At 43.5% G+C, this 11262-nt stretch overlaps 1 pseudogene; it reads right to left on the reverse strand.

Annotated features, from left to right (window-relative positions):
• Window positions 1-1672: 1672 nt before the first annotated feature.
• Window positions 1673-9804, reverse strand: LOC141133815 (E3 ubiquitin-protein ligase TRIM39-like; annotated as a pseudogene).
• Window positions 9805-11262: the final 1458 nt, after the last annotated feature.

Raw genomic sequence — 11262 nt, forward strand, 5'->3', positions numbered from 1 at the left:
CACCACCACACCAGTGAAGTGCTTCCTCTGCCTGCCACCAGCATGTTTTAGCCTTCTGCCTGGACCATCTTTTGCCTGTTTGCTGGCCATGTCTCTGCCTGCACCTGAACTGACCTATCTGCACCTATAATTGACTATGTTCTTTTGAGACACCAGTCTCAGCCATCCCCTGTGGACAACTGCACTCCTGGAACCACAGAAACTCTTTTGTTTGCCCTTTGTTCAGCCTCCTGTACTTCCTGGCCAGTGAACATATCATTCCTGGGGACAGCCACATACCAGTAGGCTAGGCTTGCTTGGCTTATAGGAACTGGGACTGCTATAGGTGACGCTACACTAAGCTATATTCCCTGACCACTCGTATAGCGGTGACGATTACAGTACATTGGTTTTGCCACAGTTTATCCATTTTTGTGATAACACAAGATACAGGGTCCGGTATATGACTATGGTAGAAAAGATCTCCTCATTCCTAGTAAGATTACCTGCTATGGCATCCCAGTTTATTCATATACCCACCAAAAACCAGACCACACCAGAGTTTGAATACAAAATGTTCATAGCAGACCTTTATTAATATGTAACAATAATTACAAACCAATTCTATTAAAACAGAAATACATATTCAGATTGTTGATCTTTGAAGGCCCTAAATCTGAATCCAGTTATCTTGTACCTGTAGAACAATGGGACCCCAGGTGCAACACACCGGCTTGGGGACAAGCCTTTTGAAAACACTAGAGAAGGAGGATAAAGATCAAAGAGCCAAAAAGAAAATAAATATATCAGGGACAAAAAAGACTACTAGTCTGGGTTTGTCTTCATTTGGCAAAAAAAGCTTGCCTCACAAAATGAGGACAATACGAGGATGGACACACAGTCACAGGAAACTATTCCACCTGCCACTAAGTTTGTCCCACCTCAGACAAAGAAAGTTACCCATCATATACCTAGGAGGGATGTCCGTCCTAAGGGAGCCAGGAAATCCAAAGGCCCTAGGGACGGATCCAACTATGGTCCCAGAGGGACCCCCTCTGGTGGACCATCTGGGTACCCCAGACAGGATCAATATAGGTACCCAAACTTTGATCACTACTCACGATCTTGGGATACCCCTCCACCAACCTGGAGGAATCCATCGTGGAGACCAGGTTCTCAAAACTATAATGTAGGGCCCGACCAGTCCTATTGTGGTCAACTTAATAATGGCACCACAAATCCAGTTCCATTACAGAACCGGTTCTATCCCCTGTCGGATTTGGACACTCCAAGACATCAGGGATCAGATACAGGAGGGTATTGGCAGGGGGATCCTGGGAGGAATCCATCACTTATCATCCTGGAAATTCCAGACAGGAATATACCCACCCGGGACCACCCCAATACTCTGGCCCCCCCGGCAGCAGAAATAACCAGAATTGGTGTTTACCCAGGGATTCACAGGCTGTCAAATGGCACGGGATAGGGACAGATCCTCACTTCTGTCTGATGCAACCCCACATAGGGTTGATGTCTCCGATGTTTTCGGTGCAGCATCGAAGCATCAAACAACTGATACAAAAACACTGGCAGTGACCAGCTATACCTAGAGTCGTTTTCAGGGGAGCAGCCTCCCTTGGGAGTAAAATAGCACCCTCTCTTCAAGACCCCCCACGGGAGAACAGATGTTTCCTTCGGAACCTTACTGGTTACTATAGCTGTGGAAAATGCCAAGTCTGCTCTCTGAATGCCAGTAGAGAAAGGCGGATCACCACGTTCACATCCACCAGTACCTTGCGATCTTATGAGATCGAACCCTTCATCACATGCACCTCTAAAGGGCGGGTCTATCTTTTACAATGCCCTTGCGGGCTACAATACGTGGGGAGGACCAAAAGGGCATTACGTGTTCGTTTGAACGAAAATATAGGGAACATAAGGAGAGGTTATGATAAACACCCAGTCTCCAGACATTACAATCAAGTACACAAAAGGGACCCCTCCAACACACTTTACGTGGGGATTGACAAATACAGACCACACTGGCGAGGCAGTCTGTTGGTCAGGGAGATCTCTAAGCAAGAGATGTCCTGGATCCATAGACTTAAAACTTATGCCCCATTTGGCACGAACATCGACACAGATGTGAATGCTTTCATTAATAATGCCTGATGAGGGTCAGTATACTATCCCTCACTATTCCTATTTCTATAAGTTTTTTTGGGCCATTTTAGCATTCAAAGGCCCTAGTAGTTTTTGTGGCGGTACTGTAACTGTATTTTGGAAGTGAGCATTATGCCAGAGGTACTTTATGTGAGGGCTTCTGCTCTGAGTCTCCATTTTTGCCCAATGGGTGGGTGGGGGCTGTTGGCGACCCCTAGCACTAATTCTGTGGTCTACTTGGCCCCTTACCTATATATATATGTATGTGTATGTATATTTTTTTTCCCTCTTTTAATATTTTTCAATCAATACTGTTTTTTCAATTTTTTAAAATTGTTATTCTTTATTTTTCATGTGTGGGCATTAGGCCCAGACATGCTCACACTGATTAGGGTTATGAATTAATCATCTCTGGATATCTATGCTTTGATGTCCATGGAGATCTTAGATTCCTTGCCTTTATTTTAATTTTAGTTTGCAATTTATATTCATTATGATTCCCCACGGATCTGACTATTGAATTGCTTATAATAACCTATATGGCCACTGGGTGGCTCTTGCTCCTCCCGAGTGTGTCCCCCTGGGCCTTTACATGGCACTTCCGGCTTTGCTGCAAACCACGACGGCTGCCGTCATCGCCTGGTTTATGGCTCTGTCCGTGTTTGCCCTCCATCCGGACCTTAGCTACACACTGGGTACATTCAATTTTGCTCCTGCTTCTCTGAGCAAGGAACATAAACTTGGACGGTTTTACTAATCTTTTTTATTTCATTTATTTTTTTACGTATATTTGCAGGCCACTGGTGTTCAACAGTGGCTGTTTCTTTGTGTCTTTCACATAACGACACAGATTTGTTTCAATTCATTTATTGCCCGATCGTGGCGTTATTTTGTCACGTTACTGGCATTTATTTTATGTTTTCCTGGTCTCTGACCCTACAGTCTGTTTTCAAATCAGGAAGGCTCTGTCCTCTCTGTTTGATGGATTCGATCCTTACTTACTGTGGGTGCACCTGCACATTCGGAGCCATTCATTGTCTAGGACTCAGGCACATTGCGCATGTCCGCCGATGTAATGGAACTCAGAGCGAGGCTTGGCTAGGTTGTTGTGCTATAAAGGGAGGTGACGCAGCACGCCGCCCATGCCCCTGGACGACGTAACTCTATTACGAAACGCCGCATAGGGCGGAGCAACGCGTTTGAGTCACCTCTCATCGCTGTTGTGGTTACCAGCAGGATGGGTTGTCTGTGAGCTTCCGGCCGGCGCTCCAGACATTTTTAGACGCTTACTTTATACTACCAGCATGTGAGTGCATTCTTTTTGTTTACATATTTTAATAAAGGTTAATGGTTTTACACTATTGGAGCCTTTTATTTTTCATGGTATATCCACTCCACTGCGGGTTGGTGTCCCAATACCTACCAGCTTGAATACCTCCACTACGGCAATAAGGTCCTTGTTGTGCCACTACATTCCAAGGCTCCTGGTTCATCGGTTGTGATCCGGATTATCATCCTTCTAAATGGCTTTCTCCGATCCTCTGTACCGGGGGATCATGAGTTTCTGGTAAGAGGCCATTGTTTACCTATGGTGGTGGATCAAGCACTCTTGTCTATATACAGCAGAAATCACAGTTTATATGGACTTTTTTTATTTATCACATTGGTGATTTATTTTTATGCACATGGACTTATGTTTATTATTGGTACTATTTCACATCAAGCAATGTATATTTGATGGACTGTTACTTTGTCATCACTTGCATCTACTCTGCCTAATTTGTTCATTCACATACTTTAGGAATCATTGTGGATTGGTGATCATATGCATGGTCATGAGCCCTTTTTAGCGCGATTCCAATTTTTTCTAATTCTATTTTCACTGTGTTTATGTTGCATAGAGGAATTGCAGCTTATTATTCTGTTTTTTTTTTTTTGTACACTTCACCTAAGCGCAGTTTCTTCCCCTTTTTTTCCTAATTAAATTGGAGAGGCTGGGAGGGTGGCAACTTCATCGCAATCTCTAAAGTATAAAATTGAGATCTGCAAGCAAATTGTTGTCATATCTGAGGGGTCCTGTCTATGTTGGGGGTATGCACCCCTGTGCCTTTAAGGAGGGGTGGGCTCCCTCCAGGATCACCTGCCCTCTGCCTATTTATTATAATGCATGTGCTTCCACTGTGAAGGCTCTTAAATTAGATGAGTTCTGACTACAGAAAATATTGGGGTGTCTTGATGGAACTCTGTAGATTACTCATGTATTTGCAAATGTGTGCAAACTAAACCCCTCTCTTTCCATCGCCCCTCTTCTCCACTCTGTATATATCACCCTCCCTCCTGTCCTCTCCCTAATACTGCTCCTACCAACTCTTTCACTCCCACATTACTTCCCTCATTTCGGATTTTTTCAACGGATTTTGTTGTTAGAAAATTTGAGATCCAGAAATATGAAAAAAAAAACGGAAAATGTCCGATGGAGCCTACACACGGTCGGAATTTCCGACAATAAGCTCCCATCGAACATTTCCTGTTGGAAAATCTGACTGTGTGTACGGGGCATAACAATAACTTACAAAGCCGTCCACAACTTGGCCCCCAGCTACATCACTAAGCTAGTCTCAAAATACCAACCAAACCGTTCTCTTTGTTCCTCACAAGACCTCCTGCTCTCTAACTCCCTCATCACCTCCTCCCATGTTCACCTCCAGGACTTCTCCCGAGCCTCTCCTATCCTCTGGAACTCGCTACCCACATCGGTCTGACTTTCTCCTACTCTGTCAACTTTCAGACGATCCCTGAAAACTCATCTCTTCAGAGAGGCCTATCCTGCCCCCACCTAACAACTGTACATTTATTTTCTCCATCAGCCCATCCCCCACAGTTATTACCTTTCGTATCTCTTGACCTTCCCTCTTAGATTGTAAGCTCTAACGATCAGGGCTCTAATTCCTCCTGTATTACAATCTAATTGTAATGTCTGCCTTCATGTTGTAAAGTGCTGCGTAAACTGTCGGCTCTATATAAACCCCGTATAATAATAATAATAATAATAATAATTTCATAGAGAAGAATATTTATTTCACATTAACATTTTATTTCCTAATTCTCCCCCATCACCAGGACACATCTAGTGATTATAATACAACATCACATGATACATTATATTGGGATCCATTATAAAAGTCATCCCATAGAATTCTATTGGTGATCCATTCTATGGGGACACATTATATTGGGGACACATTCCAGTTCTAGTAATCATACATTATTATAGTGATATCATTATATTAGTGATAAATCCCATTATTCCTTTCATTAGTAAATCTCGGGATCATTTCTTCATATATTTCCTCTGAGATTTTTCCATCAATTTTCATCTCTTTCTATTTGTAGATCTATTATTCATTTCTATTTCTTCACACAATAAAAAAATCAATAGAATAAACTCATTGTAAATGTATCAATAATAAGGAATGAGACCGTCTACACATTATAATCCGATAGAAAGATAGATTTGTTCTTAAAGGGCCAGTACACCTCTATCTGTACTTTCCACATTGGGTCCCTCGGCAGCCATTTCTCTACTATGACATCACAGCTCAGACACAGACAATAAGTCATATTACACTCTGTGCTCTCTGTCTCAGCTCCGGCACTCTATACAATTCTTCACCGTCCCATCTCACTATACACAGTGCTCATGTACTGGGAGGAGCCATTAGAACTAATGCCCCGCCCATTCTATAGGTGACACAGGAGCCGTACACACCCACTTATACTTTCCTTTTGTTGTTCCTCCATCAAAGTCCTCACTAAGTCCCCATTTTCCCGGGTATTGAGGGATCATGTGATCTTCTCCCACCATACAGTGATCAGACCTGAGCGGCCAATCACAGGACTTACATACTGTCACATGATGGAGGGGTGACATTATCAGTCCTGTGTAAGCTCCAACATAACCCACCATGTATCTTACACGGGTGAGGACTCAGGGATCTGACATGGATTGATGGGGGGCTATGAAAGTGGATAGAAGAGGATGGGGGAGGGGCTGTGACTGCCTTAAGTGAGCATGTAGCTTGTAGTGTGATTTTACCTTTTTTTTGCCACGATTTTTGTTTTTTGTTTTGCATTTTTTATCTACCCAACAACAAATTTGCTAAGATAAAAAAAAAACGCAAAAACGCGGTAAAATGGCATGTTCAAAACATAAAAAGCACTGCAGAAACGCTCAAAAGCAACAGACATAGATGTGAATTGAGCATAAAAAATTCCACTGATACTTTTCAAAAACGCAGAGGCACAAAAATGCATTGATGTGAACGTTAGAGAAGAGCGCCTAAATTAGAAGAATTTAATTACCAGATAAAAGTACCATCATCCCAAATGTCTAGTACAAGGAGAGGTTGATGTGAACGTGTTCCATAGGGATCCATGTTAAAAAAAATGAAAAAAAAACACATTGGAGTCAATGGAGCCTTCAACGTAAAAAGGTTTTTGCTTTTTATGGTTCAATAGACTTCAATGGAGAAGCTGCAGAAAAGCATGTAGTGCGTTTTTAGTGCGATTTTGCCGCAATTTGCATTTTGAAATCTGCCCAAACAGCAAATTATCTAAAAAAAATAGAAAAAAAAACCCCAAAAAGCAAATTGCAGAAAAAATCCTGCGTAAAGCACAGCAAAAAGCACATTAGAAAGGCCTGCATAGGTGTGAATGGAGCCTTAGTCTGGGATGAGACTTGTGGGATGCGGGAACCAGTGCGATTCCTGTGCGGGTTCCCTCATCACACCTCAATCACCGGACGTTCACACTGACATCTGAGAACCGCTGCGGGGGGTCAATGGAAAGTTAATGACACCCCCAGATCGCTTCACAGATCGCAGTGCAAACGCTGAAATGGTGCAGGAATCGGATTGTATAGATGTGACACCCAATGTGATCCGATTCCAGTGAGGACCAAAAAAAGGGTCCGGAACCATTTTGGTGTGAATGTGATTTCAGTCACACAGTTTGTACGGCTGAATTCACATCACACAGACATGACATGTGATCTGCACAGCAATGTGATCCCAGCCTTAGAGAGATTTCCTCTCACTTCCTGTCCTGGTGACAACAATACAAGGAGTGAGAGAAATCTGTACAGGGACACAGACATAAAAATCTGACAGGGGCTCTAAACCTTCCCCTTCCTTATTATACTAAACATATCATTCTTATTTCAGTCTGTGTTCCTGTTGGAGAGTTCTCCTCATTTCCTGTCTAGATAAATGTTGTCACTGGGACAGGAAGTGAGGGGAAATATCTGTAATGGAGCCCCAGATAGAAGAAAAAACCTGACAGGGGATCTAATCCCGACCCACTCTGCCTAAAAACAGTCTGGACTCTCTGATCACATTTTTTCTCTTCCAGTAATTAATCTCTAGATGACGTCTTCATAGATTTCCTCTCCGATTGTTCCATTTATTTCCATCTCTTTGTAGTATAGATTGTATGGAGGGGGAGGGGCAGAGAGGAGAGGTGACCCCATCCTATCCAATCACAGTGACCGCACCCCACCCCCCTATGTCTGATCATGGCTGCCCCCCCACACAGAGGGGCCACATGTGGGGGAGGGGCAGGAAGGAGGAGATAGATAGATAGATAGATAGACAGACAGACAGACAGACAGATAGACAGATAGACAGACAGACAGACAGACAGACAGACAGACAGACAGACAGACAGATAGATAGATAGATAGATAGATAGATAGATAGATAGATTTCTCACTGACCAATAGGAACATGTTATTGTTACTCCAATAATTGGACAGATATTCTACCCAATCACAGCGATCAGTAAGAAATCTCACATTTATTTATAGTAGAAAAACTTGCAGGAAGCCCCGCCCACTGCTATATACTATTGGATGAATATTACATGAATTCCCCTCCTTCATCTGACATCACCAGACTGGGGGCGGAGTTCTCACATCTCCCGCCTCCCCCCACATATCTTTATACAACCTCTCCATACACGTATCCCAGCATGGAGGGGCTCAGTGAAGGTGGTGGTGAAGGTGTGGAGATGTCGGATCGGGTCACACAGATCATAAAAGGAGATCCGCCCGGCCTCATAATCCAGATATATCCTGACTCTGTTACTGGAGGGATTGGTGGGTAAGAGGATCCCTTCACTGTCATGTATCACAGAATACTTATCACCTTCCCTGTCCAATCCCCAGGACTTCTTATTATATCCAATCACTGACTCCACCCCTCTCCTCTCTATACTGGGGTAACACATCCCGACTATCCAGTCATCTGACCCCCCGACATCCACATCCCAGTAATGTCTCCCTGAGGAGAAACTCTGACTGCTCACCACCTGAGGATAATCCTGAAATCTCTCTGGTGTTTCTGGGTAATTCTGGTCTATATCTGACTTGGATACAGTTTTCCTGTCATCTGATATCTGTAGATTATTATGAGCTGTGTTTCCATCCAGTAATATGTCTGCAGCTCCCTGTATATAGGAGTATACATTTACCTCTGTTATTATATCAGATAAACCTGTGTGTAAGACCCCCGCCACATCCAGACCCCCTCCATCATGGAGGAGTTCCTCATGTCTCTCTTTGTCCTCATTATCTCCATCCTCAGTATCACACAAGTCACCTGTGTCTGATTCCTGTAAGACAGTCAGTGGATCCGTCATGTTACACAGCTCCTCAATGTGACGTATCTTCCTGGACAGCTCCTCCTTCTTTATTTCCAGATCCCGGATGGAGATGGAGATCCGCTCTGCCCTCCTGGAGATGTCCCTCAGGATTCTCTTCTCCAGGTCTTCCAGACGTCTCCTGAGATCTCTAAACAGGGCACTGACTCTCTCGGTGTCACCAGGTGCTTCTTCTTCTACTTTCCTCCTGTGTTCCTGCAGACTCTGCACTCTTTCCTCCATCTCCTCTCTCTTTGTCAGAAGTTTCTGCAGAACATTCCTCAGTGTCTCCTTCTTCTTCTCAGAAGCCTCATCCAGTGACTCCATCTCATGTCCTTTATGTCCTCCAATCACATAACAAGACACACAGGCACAGCTACCATCGTTATTGCAGAAATACTTCAAAACTTCCTTATGGATGGAGCATTTCCTGCTCTCCATGGACAAGGTGGGGTCACATAAGACGTGTTCTGGGGACTTTTTGTGGACTCTCAGGTGTTTATCACACAGAGAAACCTCACAGAGCAGACAGGATCTAACAGCAGGTACAGGAGAGTCCACACAGTAAGTACAGAAGACCCCGGACTCCTCCCGATCTGGGTGAGCAGACAGGAAAGTCTCTGCTATGTTACGTAGTTTCATGTTCTTCTGCAGTGCAGGACGACTCCTGAACCTTTTTCTGCATACAGGGCAGAAGAAATCTCCAGACCCCTCCTGTGTATCCAGCACACGATCAATACAGACCCGGCAGAAGTTGTGACCACATTTCAGGATTACAGGATCGGTATAAATGTTCAGACAGAGGGAACATTCCAGCTCAGCTCTCAGATCACCAGACGCCATCGCTGACAGGGGAGGAGAAACTAAACGGAAAGTCTCTGACACCGGAGAGGAATGTGGATGGGGGAGGGGTGACATCCTCCTACACAGGGTGAGGCTGGATGAATATTATAGGACACGGAGATCAGAGTACAGAAGGGAGAAGATTTGTTTTGCAGTAGTAATGATAATTATACCTCCCAACATTAGAAGAGAGAAAGAGGGAAAGACGGATGTGGAGAAGACATGCGGAGCACTAAGTACAATGACATGAAAAGTGGAGATGACTACATCATGATGAAAAGGAAATTGGTTATATAACCACCTGACCTCCGGAAGATTTAACCCCCTTCATGACCAGGCCATTTTTTTGCGATACGGCACTGCAGTGCTTTCAACTCACAATTGCGCAGTCATGCAACACTGTACATAAATTACATTTATATAATTTTTTCCCACAAATAGAGATTTCTTCTGGTGGTATTTGATCACTTCTGCATTTTTTTGCGCTTTAAAAATAAAAATAAACAAGTTTGGAAAAAATATATTTGTTCTTACTTTTTGTTATAAAACATATCCAATAAAAATATTTAAAAAATCAAATTTCTTCATCAATTTAGACCAATATGTATTCTGCTACATGTTTTTGGTAAAAAATAAAATCCCAATAAGCGTATATTGATTTCTTTGCAGAAAAGTTAAATTGTCTAAAAAACTGTAAGAAAAATACTGGAATTTTTTTTTTATACTATTAATGACGGTGATTGGCGACTTATAACGGGACTGTGATATGAGTGAATCTGAAACTTTGTAGGAATCAGTGACACTAATACAGTGATTCGTGCTATAAATATGTACTGTCACTGTACTAATGACACTGGTTGGGGAGGGGTTAAACATCTTGGGCAATTAAAGGGTTAAATGTGTGCCTAGCCAGTGTTTTTGTGTGTACAATGTGCTGCTTTTACTAAGGAATGTGCTTTGCGTGGAAACAAAAACCAGCACATCCCCCGCTGACAGGACAGAGCTCCTCATTGTTTACATAGACAGAGATCTGTACTGTCTTCCTCCTAGCTGATCATCGGGTACCGGTAGTCACGCGCCCCCCATGCACACATGCCCTCTACCTGGATGAGCAGAATCACGTACTCTCCTGTATCACCCCGCTTTGTAGTATATTGTGGAGTAGATCTTGGACCTCCTTGCACAGGGTTGGGGGAATGTGGCAGCACCACTCCCAAATGAATGGAGCATGTCCTGTGTGGATCGGGTAGTCAGTGGCTTTGGTGAACCTGTAGTCTTCTGGACCATTGGCAATGGCAAATACTAGAAGATGTTTCTCCAGTAATTGATGAAGTAGTCTCTGTTGTGGTAGAGGAAAGTCTTCTAAGGGTATGTCCAGCTGCTTCAGCAAAGTTTGTATTGGAACTTGTCTAACAAAGCCATGGCTGCCTTTAGGGAGGCACATACTGCTTCTACTCCTGGTTGGGCCTCTGAGATATAGTGACGAGGCACCACGTCGAGGTCTGCTATGGTGGCATGGCTGGGCAGTGAGACTGGGGTTGTCCCCAGGTTAATGAGCTTCACCAGAACTTTTCCCTTGTG

The sequence above is a fragment of the Aquarana catesbeiana genome, linkage group LG03 (assembly GCF_042186555.1).
Source record: "Aquarana catesbeiana isolate 2022-GZ linkage group LG03, ASM4218655v1, whole genome shotgun sequence".
Taxonomy (NCBI): domain Eukaryota; kingdom Metazoa; phylum Chordata; class Amphibia; order Anura; family Ranidae; genus Aquarana; species Aquarana catesbeiana.